At 42.2% G+C, this 16839-nt stretch overlaps 1 protein-coding gene and 1 long non-coding RNA gene across 9 annotated transcripts in view; one reads left to right on the top strand and one right to left on the bottom strand.

Moving 5' to 3' along the window:
• mol (dual oxidase maturation factor 1 mol) overlaps positions 1-3733 on the bottom strand; it is a 107710-nt gene extending 103977 nt beyond the window's left edge. For 2 of the 8 annotated variants that reach the window (XM_022789998.2, XM_022790001.2), the window contains exon 1: positions 2774-3728. The gene's annotated coding sequence lies outside the window, so the exon portion shown is untranslated. Of the gene's footprint in view, positions 1-1904; positions 1937-2773 lie in introns of all 8 variants that reach the window. The other 6 variants (XM_022790003.2, XM_022790002.2, XM_022789999.2 and 3 more) reach the window with 5 other exon arrangements.
• LOC147757908 (uncharacterized) lies at positions 1065-3182 on the top strand. Its single transcript, XR_015319976.1, has 3 exons — positions 1065-1537; positions 2117-2176; positions 2480-3182. It is a non-coding gene; the product is annotated as an uncharacterized LOC147757908 (long non-coding RNA).
• Positions 3734-16839: the final 13106 nt, after the last annotated feature.

Raw genomic sequence — 16839 nt, 5'->3', positions numbered from 1 at the left:
TCTGTACTACCGCACCATAGGCGCCGTTATTCACGTATACAGTTTCTCTCCAGATAACTCCGCCACTGCTAGTAATAGCTTCTGCTGTTACTTGATATCAGCGGTCAGTTCCGCGCGATAAGCATCTCAGCGGTGGCTGCGGTGACGGCTGCTGCTGACGAGCATGCGTTCGCTTTGTTGTTATCCAGCCATATTGACTTGCACCATGATAGTGACGATTCTGGATCCTTGAGCGATCCAGGGCCGGCGTGGACCGATCCAGAAAGAAATGTTGAAGCTTTCCTTTTTTCGAGCTGCTAAGCTCGAAACGGCTATAATGGTGGTTCTGTGTATTGCGGCTGCTCGTGCTGCACCGCCGTAATACTGAATTCAGCCGGCGACACAAAGTCAGTGGCAACGGGGCCCCATTGACAGGAAGGAGTGCCACAACATTTGTTTGGCCGGATCGAGCATCGGCTCACAGACGACTACCATTGCAGATCAGCTGTAACGGGTATATCTGTGGGAACAATAACAGTAACAAAAATAACAACGGTGCTTCTATAACGCCGTCCGATTCGAACCATGTGCAGAAATGACGTTCGCCACAGGTACAAACGTATTTATCGGACTTTCGCTGGAAAGTATACAGTTTAATCAGATAAGAGCAAACAAACAATGTTGGAATCACACATAAGCAATATCATATCGACACAACGTGTTGAGGCATCAAAAAAACAGTCCATTGTTTTTCTACACACTGCTTTATTAGCTGAAATCGTGTTGAATAGATAGCATTGAAACTCAATCTTAAGGACTACATTCACTGAGTTTATCATCAGGACGTCACGAAGCGATCAGTATGTAGAAAGGCCGACTTGACCAATACACCGATGATGATGTTGTTGTCGGAATATCCGCTTGGGAGTTTTCAGACAACATACGAAGATGTCCGTTCAGTCATCTGCCAAGCACGTCCTCAATTAGTTCCATGAAGATGGCTAAATATAAACAACTCAAATTGAACAATTTGCCTAGCTTTAGCAATGCACGATTTTACTGCAGAGTCAAACCCACCAGCGTGACTGCGAGGCGAGGATCGAAAGCTGAATTTTACGGCTGCCTTTTCTAGGTCTAGCATAAACCCCTTTGACTCAGGCCAACGTCAACGAAAAGGTGTAACAAATCGCGCACTCCGCGACAACTATAGCTGCGCATAGGTCAAGCTCGTGTGGACTATTGACGACCACGTCCGTGTTTCCGATGAGCAATTACGGTGAAGGGCAATATTCTTCTTGGCCGCCTCATTATATTCGAGTCCTTCTTGAAATAATTACGGAAACGGTGTGGCCCAACTCTCACCCGAACTCGTAACCTCACAACCCTATATATATCCCTCCGGCCTTTTCTCGTTTGCCTCTTACAGTGAGCATGCATCGTTGTGAAAAAGGTTTCAGCAAATACGTTGCTAGGTAGCGTTTGTTAATTCGTAATCAACTCTGGTACTAGAGATCCTGAAGGCCTGCAGTGAGCGTAGGCTACGAGTACGCGCGTGGTGGTAAGCTCCCGACACAGAATTTGTTTACTATACATAGTCTTTCGCTTTTCGCACATGTTGCGTTTATATCCGTCTCGATATTCGCCGGGTATTTTTGTTTTCACCCCAGTCCGCGTCGAAATTACCGAACCCGAGCGAAAACGCGTACTAACGTGGAACAAAAGCCCACTCGAGACAATATCCCCGCGCTTGTCATTTCGCCCAACAAAAACACTGGGACAGCTTGAAACACAACTAGTGTCGATTATTAGCTTCTTCTTGGAACAACAGCGTACGGGCTAGGTTTTCGCGAGGGAGCTGTGGGATCGAATGATGACCAACGATAATTCTGACATAACAATTATCTAGCGTCTGAGATGATACTCACAGCGCTCGGTGCGGAAAATACGATGTATTATCCTGAAATGACACAATCGAAAATGCGCTATTCAGTCCACCGCCAAACAACTGGTCCTGCTATCAGATCTATTAGGCAGGGCCAAGCAAATGGGTCTTACGCTTCGAAAAAAATTCTTCAATCTTCTTGCAAAAAATCTTGAAAACCTTAACACGATCCGTTAAGCCATCTTGTCTTTGCAGGATTCTCTACTCGTCGAAGCAGTGATCCAGTATGTCGCTTAGTGTCTCGAATACGTATTGGTAAATCTATCTACTTTCAATAATAAGTGAAAATAATTGAATATACATCTTTTCAAGAACTTTGCCATGTTATCCATGACCATGCAGTCGTTCTGTTCGTTCAAATTTCAGCGTTAACGAATAGCTATAATAACATCTTCTGACTAGGCCGCTAGTCAGGTCCATTCTAGAAGAAGAACTTAGCCAAGTCGGGAAAAACGATTTTAAAGTAATGCCTAATACTACATATACGCAATGTAAAAAACCGCTATAGCGCGGCCTCTATTTCACAGTAAAAGCACCCACGTGCCACATCTCTTTCAGGTGCTCCCTTGTTTATAACGATCATCACAGAGGTTTCACTGGAAGAGTTATACATTACTCCTATGAAGGAAAAAACATGCTACTATATGTTAACAATGCCGACGGGACTCATAATGGTTGTGCGGCTACGAGGCCGAGCGCGCGCACTTCACGGTCTTTCTAGGAACAGTGAAGTCCAAACAACTCCAAAACTGGACCCTATAAAACGGTTCAAGCCTAGGAATGGGCATAAAAATCGAAGAATCCTCGCTCCACACCTACCAATTGACCTATATTTGTCCGCTTGGAACTTACCGGTTGGTCTCCACGCAATGCGTTGTGGTTTACAGACGCTTGACAAAGTCTCTCGTTAAGAGAGAAACGCGTAGCGAGGTTCACAATGGCAAAATTCCGAATGTTACAGACACAGCACACTAATCCAATGGAAACGTTTGGATGGTCGTAATTCTTTTTACAAGGGATGACGATATATGATTATGCAAAAATGGGTGTATCCGCTAGGTCGTTCACGAATAAATGCTCACTACACGTTTGATTACGCGGCGCCGTACGCTTCAATGTCCTTTCTACTTTTGTTTTAATTACTTATTCATATATGTTCCAGCGGCAGGGATGTACACTCACCCCCGATAAAATCACCTCACACAATCATATATATATATATGTATATATATATATATATATATATATATATATATATATATACATGGATATTATCATATATGAGGAGATGTTTAGGCGCGCACCACAGGTACTTTTCTATTTTGATGTTCCTTCAACGTATATTTGTTTGTGTGTTGAATCGTTTTCAACAACAACGACGAGGCTTCTCCTCGGCTCAATATTGAATCGATTCGTCCAAATCCCACTATATCAGACCCAGCAACCGATCAAGCCAGAACGATTAACCAGACTGCAAACGAACCGATCTTTGCTGAGACGACTTTTGCTTCAATTGGTGGATGATCCAGAATCCACTGCTTGTGTTCAATTTACACCGCGTCTGCTTGCTGCTACCGCGGCCGATATCGCCATCAGAGCTCAGGTAGGCTTGTGGAGAAGCCTCAACAGGCAGACGGGCGGGCGGGCTTATTGGTGAGGCGGCGCGCGGCCGCTCTTCGTGCAATACGCCACACTACTACACGACGACCGATCGATGCACGGACGGTCACTGGCGAGCGGCGTCAGCTACGTTTGACTAATCAGTAGATTTTCTGGTGGCAGCGCTCTCTCGACGCTACCGACGGTATCAGCGTCAGCGGCGGCGGCGCGCGTCGACTTTGCGTTGCAGCCCTCGTGCCACAGAAGCTGCGGCGGAAGGTGGCGGCGGCTACCAGAAGAAAGGGAACAAGAAAGGAGTCCTCTGGGTGGCAGTGCCCTCAGCGTGAGCAGTACGCGCATGACGCTGCGCTGTGTCGCACTCTCTCGCAACAAATCGAAAACGCCAGCGGCGCCACGCCAGCGTCACCTCGCCGTTAGGATAGAGCGGTGGACGGTAACTGTGAATCCTGTTGCTGCTGGCCGTCGGATACCATGCGCTATACGTTATGTCGTCAGATTTACTGGTGAGGCACGTCAGATCGGTTGGGTGTGGACAGCGTTCGTAACTCGTGGACAAGGCTCGTGGCTGTTACTACAGCTGGCGTTTCTGGCACCGCCATGATACGGCCGAACGTTTATCGAGCGGTCGGTAGAAGAAAGAAGGTGTTCTCTGTGGTAATGGCAGAAAAAGATCGCTATTGGCGTTACTCGCTTGGGAGTCCCACAAGGCTCTCGTTTCCTTTGTCTTCTTTCTTTTCCTTTCTTCCCTAAGCCGCTCTGACTCTTCTGGTTTCTGGCGTAATCCGCTGCTAGGTCTGCCTTGAATGTGTTTTGCAACATCGCAATGCCCGCAGTCATTTCCCTTACTACCGGCGACGAAAAGTTGTGATGTGTCTTGAGCACGTCACGACACCAGTTGCAACAATAGCAGCAGATGCTATTACACTGTTGTTGTCGTCGTTATTTTGTTGCTTCTATTGTTGTTGTCGTCCAGCGGGACTGGCACTTGTTGCTCGTTACACTACGACAGAAAGCGTTGCGGGGCTCTAGCAGACACTGCAGGCGAGAAGAAAGACGCAGGGGTGAAGATTCTTTGGATGGAGCGGTCGGGAAAGCCGTTGCCGGACGCCCATATATATAGAGACAGAAGATATATACAATAATGTGATTATAAGGGGAAGAGCGGAGTTGAGAAAATGCCGAGAAGAAAAAGTAGCTCAGCAGAGGAATAGAAAGTAGGTAGAAACAACTGGACGTACGAGTAGGTGGCTGTGTGGATCTCAGTTGGCTGCTCGGTCGATCGGTGGGGCGAACCCGATCACCTCCGATGGTCGAGGTATACGAGACGCAGCGGAAAGAAATTAGCAAGCTGTGCTTTGCTGCTACAAATCAAGCAGAAAAAAGGTCGGACTAGGGAAAAAGCGAAACTGTGAACTCGATTTACCGGCGCTTGTAAGAAAGGACGAGCAGAGGCCGCCGGCGAGCGGCCACAATGGATAATTGGCAGTCCATAACGCTAGTGGCAATGGTGATCGTCGTAACGCCATTGAAGGTATGCTATCTCAATCCTGATGTAGTTCTGATTCAGAGGTTTCAACCGCAAGTTACATTGACGAATTCTAAATGCTTCCCGGATGAGTCAGACTCTAAATGGAACGCACGCGATTTAGCAGCTCAGTGGGAAACTCCATTGCGTACGAAATTTGGATTGCTTCATTGGGCAAACAGCAATTCGTATTATACGAGGAAAAAAACCCACTTGCAAAAAAAGGAAAGGTTACGGCGAGTTTCTCGGCCGGCATTCTGCAAACATTTTCACTAAGAAATTTTGAATTCAGATCCGGGCCGAAATTCACAGCATTTATGGATCTGCTTTCAGTGGAGCTGTTGTACGTAATGCGGAATCCATTATATGTACGATAAATAGCATTTGAACAGTCGACAGAGCAACCTGAAATGGGAGGGACTGGAACCAGAGGACCTGAAATGATGAAGCGTTTCGTGAAACGAAGTGGCTTCAACGAAAACAAGATCGTGATGGCAAATCGCGTTGACGAATCCGGCACGTGTTCCGGATGAGTCAGATTCGAAAGAAACGAGCGCGATTCAGTAACTCGGGGAAAATTCCACACTCATAGCAATTACCGCAGTAACCGCGAAAGATCATTCACGGAGATGAATGACAAATGCATATATATATATATATATTGATGGATTTTTAGTACATGCGTCTTTGAGAGTCATCGTCGTAGGTGATGTAAGTTGCAGTGCACTCTAAAGACGGCCGGTGCACGCTATGGCTACTACTATACGTAAAAATATCCACGTTAATATATTAAGTGCTAAGCTGATTTTTCGCTACGCTCACTGCAGCCTCAAGCTAACCACGACATGTCACAATAACAGGCTGAATGATATATAGGTGTTTCGAATAAGTTTTGAAAAAGCGCGCAATAAACTCGTCTTTAGTAGATAACGCGCCCCAAGAACCACGCTGAAACTGTAGAAGGAAAGCACGATCGATGGGCCGCAACCCAAATCTTGCTGCTTGCAACAGAAAAAAACTGCCATGTTTGATTTGGCAGCCCCCATAGCTGAAAACTTTAATTAAAATATGGCATTAATAGACACGCTTGTTCTATGTGCCGGCTGAAACAGTTACCTACATGTTAGCTTAAAATTTTATAGGTTACTGAGGGAAGGTCATGAGCTCGAAGAGATGAAAATATATTATAATGATATAATATACGGGTTAGAACTACTGCAGTAATTAATATTCATTCGACTAGAAGATGGGGTTTTCTCTGTGTTCGGTGTATTCCCTCTGCAACGATTGGCCAGTACGTCGATTTTAAGTGTAGTAACACACAGTAGTCATAATGGTACAGAATATAATTAAATTCCTCTTTCCCTAAATAGAAGTACTTTGTCTAGCTCGGTCCTGACTAGGACATAGTGCGTCGCAGACGCAGAATGGGCATTATCACTAGGAAAAAGCCAACTCGGCTAGAAGTTTCATCACGCATTGTTACGCGTGCTGAATGCTTAACACTTCTGTTGATTGCTATTATATGTTTGCCTCTGTAATAACTGAGAAAAGGAAGTTAAAGGTAAAGTTGCTTAGTAAGCGTTTAATTACAGAATGAATCTAGGAGATGTCGGGTTGATCGTGCTTTTCAGCTGTTCGTTCTAGCCATACGGCATTAGCGTACTTGACTCATTTGCCGTCTGCCCTGCCAGACGAATTGCTCTCTGCAGTCAAAGTTACACATCGCATTATAGAAACTACATCATATCGTGGCAGACCGTTGGCGCGCTCTACCCAGCGCAGGCATATCGATCACCGAGCTGCCTAAGTTGGAACTGTTGATTACGACTTGAAATTGAGTCGAACTTCGATTAACTTCTCGACAATGAAAACGGTGCCAACGTTAGGTAAAATATTGCCTCCAGCGTTGATTTATCGCTCACGCCACTAAGCCATGACAGGATATCTCGCGAGTCGGCCTCTAGCCAGAAGTCAATAACCATTCGTTATAAATTACAACGATAAGATCGTTTGATTGATAACTCCTGGAATAACTTGCCCGTATGACACAATGTCTTGGTCGGCGTAACAAAGTGCGAATGAAGTGATTTCCGACATGCTACCACCGTATTAGCACAGTTCCTATTAGTGACACGTACGTGTTTCAGTTCTTGTGATTGGTCCACGCACCCGACTCCCTCGCTCGATTAAGATAACGCAGCCGTTCTACGTTAAACCGTGTAGAAGAGATAAAGGCAAGCGGTAATAAACAAAACGATTGTAAGGTAATTGGTGGTAGTCTAAGGGTGCTTCGAGCAACTTCTGAGCTAACGGCAACGATTATTGTCCTGTATCCTAGAGGGACATGTTCAAAAAATGATGGGAAATACTGGCCTCGACATTGACGAACGATCGAGGCGATACGGCAAAAATCAAGCTAGATGTTTCAAACGATGATTCGGAAAAGCTCCGCAGAAAATGCGGACGCCTGGGTAGGCATGGACGGCTTCGATGGACAGTGCTCTAGTCAGACTATACATAATTTATATCCGATCGAACTGGATATATCAGGGAGGTGTTTTGCCAGAAAAAATAACAAAAAAAGTAGGCAGTGAAACGTCTACTCATATAATCATCCATCATGTCCCTATTGTCTAATTATTTATTCACTTTTACCGTATAAAATATATCGTTAGCGGCTTCTAAGCAAGCCTGGATTTTGCAATAAAGAGCAACTATAATAATATGAGTTCCTGTGATATTAATACTCAGCAGTTTTTTTTCAAGCAATATGTAGCTCCGTAATGGCACTGCAATTTGAATAAGTTCTTTAAAAAAATGTTTTGAGTTGTACGTGTTTTTTGACCTAGGTAGTACTTCAGACGCCCAGTTCCTCCGAGCACAAAGTGAACAATTGAAACAAAAAATAGCAATATCCATTTCTAATTGAGTATTTTTTCTGAAGCAGCTTTTTCCTATATCAGGCCACTTTGCATGCGATGAAAAATTTGAAAAAAAAAACAATCAAAAACAAGTAGCTCTAATTAGAAATTACCACTGAATCATAAGAGCGGGGAATAATATGCTGATAATGAGATTTCAGGTTCGATATAGATTTACAGAAAACTTTTACTGATGTACGGGAACTTACGCCATACTTTAAGCGGCACACAAATCCCTCGATATACATCGTAACTTTCGCGCATAAGGACGAACATGTACAGATGAATTGCGTTATGTCAATGGAGATGTTCATATAGCATTGTATACTTAGATAAATAAGCCGCATGTATATACACAGTTAATCTTGTCGTCGATAATAGAAACAGACAATGTTTTTTTAAGCCGGAATGATTACGCTGTGTGTTCGTTCCTAGACAAGATGAGCGCATTGTGTCAATAGAAATTTCATTCGGATACTCGAATGCCAAGATATATATGGACATATCATGATGTTACGGCACGGGTAGTGACTGTCATCTTTAGAGACAGGTCAGTTAGTATCTAACGAACGGCCACTGAGATTGTAGTGGCCAGCAATTAGACAACTAGAAAAATCGATCGACTTTTTATAGTTCTTATCACGCTTTTACAGTATCGATGATAAACTATCTATGGTATAAAGGTTTCCTCAATTTCTAATGGGTAAATATCTAGTAGTGAAAGCAGTAGCATATGGGCCTTTTCAGGTAGTGCCTAACGATGTCAGCTATTCTATTATTTATGTATGAATAAACAGCTGTTATCTATTACGACTACTTGCAAGAGATAAAATCATACCGAAACCGATAAAATTCATCGGTTAGAACATCTTCGCGACACTCAAAATCAACTTCTCTAGTAAGTGTTTTTCGTTAGATTCGAATTCAAAAATAGCGCAGCAGATACTTTTTTCGAAATTTCTGCGGCTGTTTGAGAAGGTAACTTTTTTTTTTTTATCTATGTGCTTGAATCTTGGCTTAGGAGGTTTCGTGCATTGAATTTCCATAACAAACCTGCTTCTTAACAACGAAAGGTTGAAGAAGATCATTTGTTTAGCGTTGCTGTTATGCTTAACAGCTGCTTATATCAGACTCTGCCGTTAGAAATCGTTCGCGCTCAGTGGTACAAGCGTACAGACTTAAAGTTAGGCTTCTTATTTACCTCGTTGAGGAACTAAATGCGTTTGTTTCTTGTCATCTTCTTGGTTGGTTTAGAACTAATCTAGGCGGAACTTTTAGATCGGACTCTACTGGTGCCTAGAAGCAGTCAAAACTATAGCCAAAAAGAGTTTACACTATAAAAATAATATCGAGTGACGGTTGTCCTGTGCTCACGATAAGAAATCCAGCCTCTTCCTTAGAGAGAAAGTTGTCATTCTTAAACAGGGAAATACCCGAGCATACCCCACGAAGAGGTGATATGAAACACACCTGGTGCACCTATTTAACTGACCTTCCTCATTATTTAACTGCCACATGTTATTCTCAAATAACTTCTGAGGAGCTAAACCCTTCCTACTGCAAATTAGAATTAAGTCGAAAACGCAATTCCTTCTTTTGGAGCCCAAGATAGACCTTTTAGTAAACGCAGAACTCGATTATTTGATTTTCCTGTTCGATAGCTGAGGAGCATCTGATATGCCAAACGGCGTTTGTTCTGTAGACTAAAAATTTGTTGTACTCAATGTCCCTGATCGTATCTTTCGTCTTACATCGGGCTAGTCAGCTAGGTAGACTATAGGAGCCAACCAAACACTGAAGTAAATAGGCCGTTTAGGTTCATTTGAAAAGCATAAATGCCAAACGAGCGTTTGGCATCGTTACGAGCCTATAGCACCGTGGTAGCCGAGACTTTGTATTGGGTTTTAATAAAACGTGGGGGAACATGCTAAGCTTGTTACCACCATGAGGCCACCACGCTTCGTGAACACCTACCATTTAATAGCGACCATATATATTCTTTAATTACTACTATTATAAGTACTATTCTTATATACGTAATTTATACCCGAAAAGAAGCCTTATTCATTTCATTACCAACCTTTAAGCGCATACTACAGTCTAACCGAAAACTATAATAACTTTTATCATTTATATTAGAATTTTATTTGTCCTGGCGCAGCAAAATTATCTTCTCGTTCGTTCCACCATCACCAAGTTATCTCACTTCTAGGATATAAATAAAAAAAAACTTCACGGTTGATGGAGTCCGCCCTTATGTCAGACTACTTCCGTTAGAACAAATAATTTAACTGTATGGAAGTTATATTTACACTATACCGCGTACCAATAATATATTGCATTTGGTGCCGCAGCTATCAGCCGCCGATAAAACCATACATATACAAATAAAGTTATACATAACTTCATTTGAAGCACAAAACTAGGAAGGCATTTTCTTTTCCAAACTGTCCACGGACTGGAGTATAACTATAATCGAAAGTTCGTGTCAAATATTGAGACCTGGGGGGCTTTACTGGATGTCGATACCAAATTTGATTACTGAAAAATTAAAAATAGCCTCAGCGGTGCTGTCCGACAGACTGACGACTAGCGATGCCCATCGTTCCTGAAAAACGCGCCACCGTGTCTCATTTTGCCCGCGAAAATTTGAGTGCCTGCCGCTTTCCGTAAATGAACGCCAAGGTCACCGAAGGAAGAGTCGCGGGCTCCAATTGCTGTAACGCACGATGAGCGCAACTTTGCTCAGCCTGCGTAAAAATAACCGGCAGACCCTGGCATTTGTTACTCAGCCATTCGTCCGTTAGCCACAGTCATCTGTTGTAACAATAGCACAACAAACCGGTAGTAGCATTAAGGAATAAACAGATTAATGAATAGCAGATGAGCGGCATGAGTAGGTCACACACACATTGACGGATACAGGCATCCATACGATTAAACGCGCACAGAAATATAATATGTTAGTTACGAGGCTTCAAAATAAATTGATATTGGCTATTAATAAGTGCCGCTTTGGTAACCGAGCGCTACATTATTGTCTCTATTCCCTGCTGGTTCTGTCGTTGTTAATGTCATCGTCGTTTGCTCATGTTATAATAGCATTGTTTTGGTATATGTAGCGGGTATAAGACAGCGCGGTAACACTGGTGGCTAGGGTGGTTTGCTAGGGCAACGGAGGCATTATAAGCTTGCCAACAACTTTGCCATCTACCAGTACGAAATATTCACGAACCATGTATTAATACGTGGTTATGTTCATATTGCGATCAAGATTATTTGATAACGATCCAAAGGGATAGCATTAGATGAAAAACAAAGCTGCCTTATTAAATCATCGGGATCTAGTTTCCGACAAGGTATATTATAGACCATAGTAGAATAGAATTAAGGTTTCGAGGAACTGCGTCTTCGAATATATCCGAACTCAACACTCGGAAAAATGAGATGGTGAACACTGAAAATTACACACTGAAAATACAACAGTGATTTTTAGGCTATAATAGCTACAAAAAACAGTTACGCAAGTAGTCGAACTCTGTAGCTTCTGCTAATACGGGATAGCACCGATCTTCCATGTTGACTTTCTCAAACGTTGCATTATAACGGGCAGGAAACGACGCCTCTTTCTTAACGAAAATTCTGTGTGACTGAGCTAAAAATAATAGCTGTCTCAGATCCTTGCTAAAATGCCGCGAAACGTTTTTATTTTTCGTGTTCAACAACGTAAATGACGTAAGATGGGGCTATTTGCCCCGATGGGTTCACGGTTAGCATTGACCGAGAGGGTGTTGATAATCAACCGTCAACTGCGTTAAACAAAGTGTCTATAAAGAAAACCCTCATCATGAAAAGTTCCACGAAGTTTTAAGAAAAAAAATCATTGAAATGTTATCTTCACGTTTCTTTCGGAAACTAAGTTTACGCTCGTGTGGTATCATTTCTTTATGAATCCTCCGGTAGCTCAAAGTTAGAAGTAATTTCCTCGTTCATAGTTGATTCGCTTTCTTTAAGTGGCGAGTCATTACAGAAATAGATTGCTTCCTTAAGTCGTGCGCATGGCGCAATGCGTGGGCAGTCATGAGCACTGAAACGTGTAGGCTTAAAAAACTGGAATATTTAAAACTAGAGCCAAGAACTTGCGCTTGTCAATTGGCAACTGACCAAACCACGATGCTTTTAAACATTACGGTGAATTTGAAATGCAGTCTTTTGTTTACCGGATGACTTTGTGCGCAAAATAAATGTTATTTTTTCTTCATTACGATTGCCCAAAGCCCCCAACGATCCTCCTACTTTTCCCAAAAGAATAAAACAAGGCTTGCGTAGGTCCAAGAATGAGGAAAGGATTTATGGGCTGTAGAGTAGGTTTTCTGCTAAAAGTAGTCTTCCATTTTTCCTGCGATGCTACCGTCTTTGCACGGCACGATTGTTCCAAGACCACTTTTCTCCAGGAGGAAATTTTCAGTAGATAATAAAAAGTGGACCAAATCGTCAAGCCAAGAAGTGTGCCAAAACGATTTTATCCGATGATTTAGCATGTCATCATCAAGCGTTTTCATAGTTCGTCTTCCGACTATAAGGCCATAAAAGGTTAATTTTGACGGCCCCCCGTTCCAAGTGAACGACCCAAGTCTTCCGCATTTACGTATGCAATATCATTTTTCTTAAATAGCCCACTTTCTCCCATGAGTTTCTTCAACTTTACAGCCATTCAATGCCATTCGACGCACCTCTCTAGCCACCCAATAATGAAGTCAATAGAAAAGAGCGGAAAAAAAATCAGGTTTAGCTAAGAAATCTCTTTCAGTAATTTTAATCTCGTTCGGCTTTGTTTTTCGTCATTTGAATTTTTAGCATGTCGGTATTCAACGTTAACGTATTGCGCGTTTGCCTTCTTATACGATGTACATTTCTGCTGCTATTCCTAGTAGCTGGACTCTTTCTGTTACGTCCGACCCCAGCTATAGCTACTAGTCATTTTGTATCGTTTTGCCCTGAAATTTCACCATGGTAATAAATTTTTATTATGTTGTGCGCGACAGCTTCGGTTTCAACAGTAAGAACCTTTAAAATTCAACCAAAATGGTTGACTCTTGACTATTTTTATAGCAGCACGCAGTCTTACCCGCAACAACAGCAGCACCAACGCTGAAGGAGACACGAACGGCAGTGGCCGCAAAAATTAAAAAACTATCGACAAAAATGGTTCTCTATAGCGCTCTATATCCATAGGCAGAACTGTTGGCTGAGATTGTTGCCAGAATCTTTTGTTCTGTTCCAATGAGCATTTACGGCTTAAACATACATACGACGTCAATATATACATGAGCATATATATATAATGCCTGTAGATTTACTATAAATCCATCTGGATTCAGTATATGTTTGTGCTACGGGCGTTTATATCGTACATGATAGTAACTATTATCAGCATACATTGATATACCGATAAGATCAACACCAATTACCGGCTCAAAATCAACATGATAATATACACTCATGAATAGACCGTGCACAATAGCTATGTTCAGATAAGCCCCCCCCCCCCCCACGTTGACGCGTGGGGTAACATCGTTTCATGCGATTAATGCTTTTACTTTGCGAAGGGGGTCTAGGAACAACATAGCTATGAGTTAATTGTTAGGTTAATTATTAATGCGCATGTACTTTTTATGGCGCGTGGTAAGAGAAGGGGCTTGTATAGATGTTTTCAGCGGGTTCGTTTTGAAATTTCTTTGAAGGATGGCTTACTGACACAGAGGGGCTTTTTCAACTGAACCCGTCACCCTACGATATTTTAGCTGCAAATTTCAGTCAATATCGAAAATACCAACTTTTTACTTTTTTTTTTTACGAAATGAAACGGAAATGTGTGTATGAATAATGATGTTTAGTTCGAGAATGCTCGAGATAAATGCCTCAAAAGAGACAACGGAAGTTGGGCAACAGGGCAGCTACTTATTGTTCCACAGGGTGTTGAGAAAGGATAGCGAACGAAATTCGGTAAATACGGGAACCATTCCTTGAGGACGTTTCTTTGTCGTTCATTCTAAACGCAGATATACGTCCCACTGAAAACGGAACTGGTGATTGGTAATTAAATTAAAGTGTCCATTAGTGCGATGCTCGTATAAAATGGTTAACGCATTATACATTAAGTGTATTGAGTTTGTTGCTGGGTAACATGCAGATTTTCCAAAATTTTGGATAAAATCACATACGCTGATCCTACAAGGAAGCGTGAATTTTCGTAGCAGAATTACGCGAAAGGCAGAACATCACCTTCATAGAGCTGGTATCAATGACGTAGAGCGTAAGTTATTTCAAGCGGAATAATCAGATGCAGGAGCAGGTCATCGGATAACCTATGAAGTCAGCGGTGTAGTAGGAATATGTTCTGAAATGCTATAGAGCTTCATGTAAATGTTAACGAAAGAAATCATTGCAATGACATGGCAATTCCAGCGATAAAAATTATTATTTATTATCCATTTTTGATAGTTTACCAGCCTTCTATTTTTTGCCATGTAGCCTGGCTAACGACGGGAAAATTGCTCGTTTCCGTTGCTTTGACAGCAACATATTTTAAAATGAGTCATCGTTTACGCATACACCGTGTAAGTGTCGCTAACTTCACCTGTCGCTCGTAGAAATAAAGGCTCAAAGTTCGAATAGAGCATATTATGTCATTTCAAAAACCTAGTGAGCGGCATTTTCAAACAAACAGCACAACATAAGGATAGCAATGTTCAATTATTCCGAAAAACTGGTAGCTCTGAGGCACTGTTGGCCGAAGGTTGGCCAAGGTAGAGCTTACAAGCCCACCGAGTTCCTATGCTGGGGCCATGATAACGTGCCTGCCTTCAAAATGGAGCTATACATAGTAATAAGCTCGTTTAGCAGCTAAATCGGGCGTATGGATCAAAAATGATCCATTTTGTGCTCGTAGAGGCAGCTAGCCATCTGAAGCAACGATGTTTAATGAAGACAACTGCACGCACGATAAAACAGGATGCACGATAGATCTGAAACACGAATCGAACAACTCCAGGGAGTCGCTGGTTCCAGCTTACCACATGCATATATAAATGCAGTATGCGTTAACAAAATACAGAGCACGGACCTCTTTAGCTGTGCTGGCCTATTATAAAATCTAATTTTGGTATTGTTATATGCTAGCTCTGCTACATAAGGCCGTCACGTAACTCTTTGTTGATCTCAGCTCCTTTAGCTCGATGCGGCCTTTGGGTGCGTATGTTTGAATAAATTTTATTTAAGTCTTGCTTCTAGATTCATACACACACATACCGTATAGCTCTTCGGGGTAGGTAATGTTCAAGCGTCGCGCATTCGTAAATAGCCCGTCTTTTCTACTAGAAATCATACTCTCAAGGTTTAGTGATTTTTTCGTGATTGTCCTTCTCTATTAAAATATGGTTCTATAACACCCAACGAATTGCTATTTTAGAATTAGTGAAACAAATTACCGTTTTAGATAATTATCGATTCTAGTTGACTGAATCTATAACGTAACGCGGTATTACAGACATCGTGCTCCCGGGTATGAAGATGAACATCATAGATCTAAGCAAAATATCCTTCGTAGTCATGGGACACTGATATATTAATTAACATTCTGCGTTCACCCGTACGTACACTATCTACACTTCTGTTTGTTGCTAGCAGGTACTCCGAAAGTCGTGGAAAATGCTGAGAACCAAGTCCCACAATTACTTTTTTTTTTTTTTATCAAGCTTTCCCATAGCACTAGAACTGTAATTTTTCGAAAATAATTATGGCCTTTTGTTGCCTGCAGAGCATGTTCAGGTAGTAATAGATGATCCACCTAACGTTCTGGCTGTTAGCGGACATACAAGACATGGACGAAATATACAAAGGAAATTTCACGTCTGCTTTATTGAATTTAAAATGTCATGCATGAGCTGGTCCAATCTGAGTGACAGATATTGCACGACATCGGACTGCATTTATGACCAAGTCACGCTATATATGGGACGACTTGAACGCAAGTACATGGTAAACCGATGGTAATAGTGTGATTCGTCCTGACTGACTTAACATTGAACTTAGTCGATATAAATCTGCAGGCGAAGTTAAATTTTGCAGAATCATGAACTTAGATACACATTGCAGGAAGTGCATGAGGCGTACCACAATAAACTCGAATATGCTGCATACAGCTTCTTCGTCCTGGGTCCTAGGTTTGGATCCCAGCTCGGGGGCTCAAATGTATTATTTCGGCATTAAGTGCAGTGTTGCAGACTCGAGTTCCTTTCAATTGCTCCGTCATTGTGCTACATCGTTGCAACTATTCTTGGTAACGGCGTCTTGTTTGTTACAATTGTGACTCAGCAAACAGACAAAATTGTCGGACCCATTTCGTCACCCTGCTGTGTTACCACCTATCATTTTGTTTTAATGATCCCATCACATAGCTTTAGTAATTCGGTTAACTGATTTACTTATAGTTATTTTAACTGATTTTAACTTATAGCTAAAACGACGAAAAAAAAACCAATACCGCAATTTCTGGCGCCTATATCACACGATTATCAAATTTCAGTCGATAATACGTATAGAACCGAAGGCGTGTATCGTCACGAAGCTTCGATGCATCTCTCGATATTGCCGATAGATGCGCACACGCCACCTCTAGCTCGACCCACCCTGCACCTACCGAATGCACGTAGTCCGCCTTTAAATCACCGAAAATGACGCCCAAACAGCGACTAACAGAGTTGTCACGCACGTAACATTAACATTATACACGTCATTGAAAAAGGCTATGAAAAGGGACGCAAAAAGCGTTGGAGCGGTAACATATT

The sequence above is a fragment of the Varroa destructor genome, unplaced genomic scaffold (genome assembly GCF_002443255.2).
Source record: "Varroa destructor unplaced genomic scaffold, Vdes_3.0 BEIS01000002.1, whole genome shotgun sequence".
In the NCBI taxonomy this organism is placed as follows: Eukaryota; Metazoa; Arthropoda; class Arachnida; order Mesostigmata; family Varroidae; genus Varroa; species Varroa destructor.
This window is presented reverse-complemented; position numbering and strand designations above follow the sequence as displayed.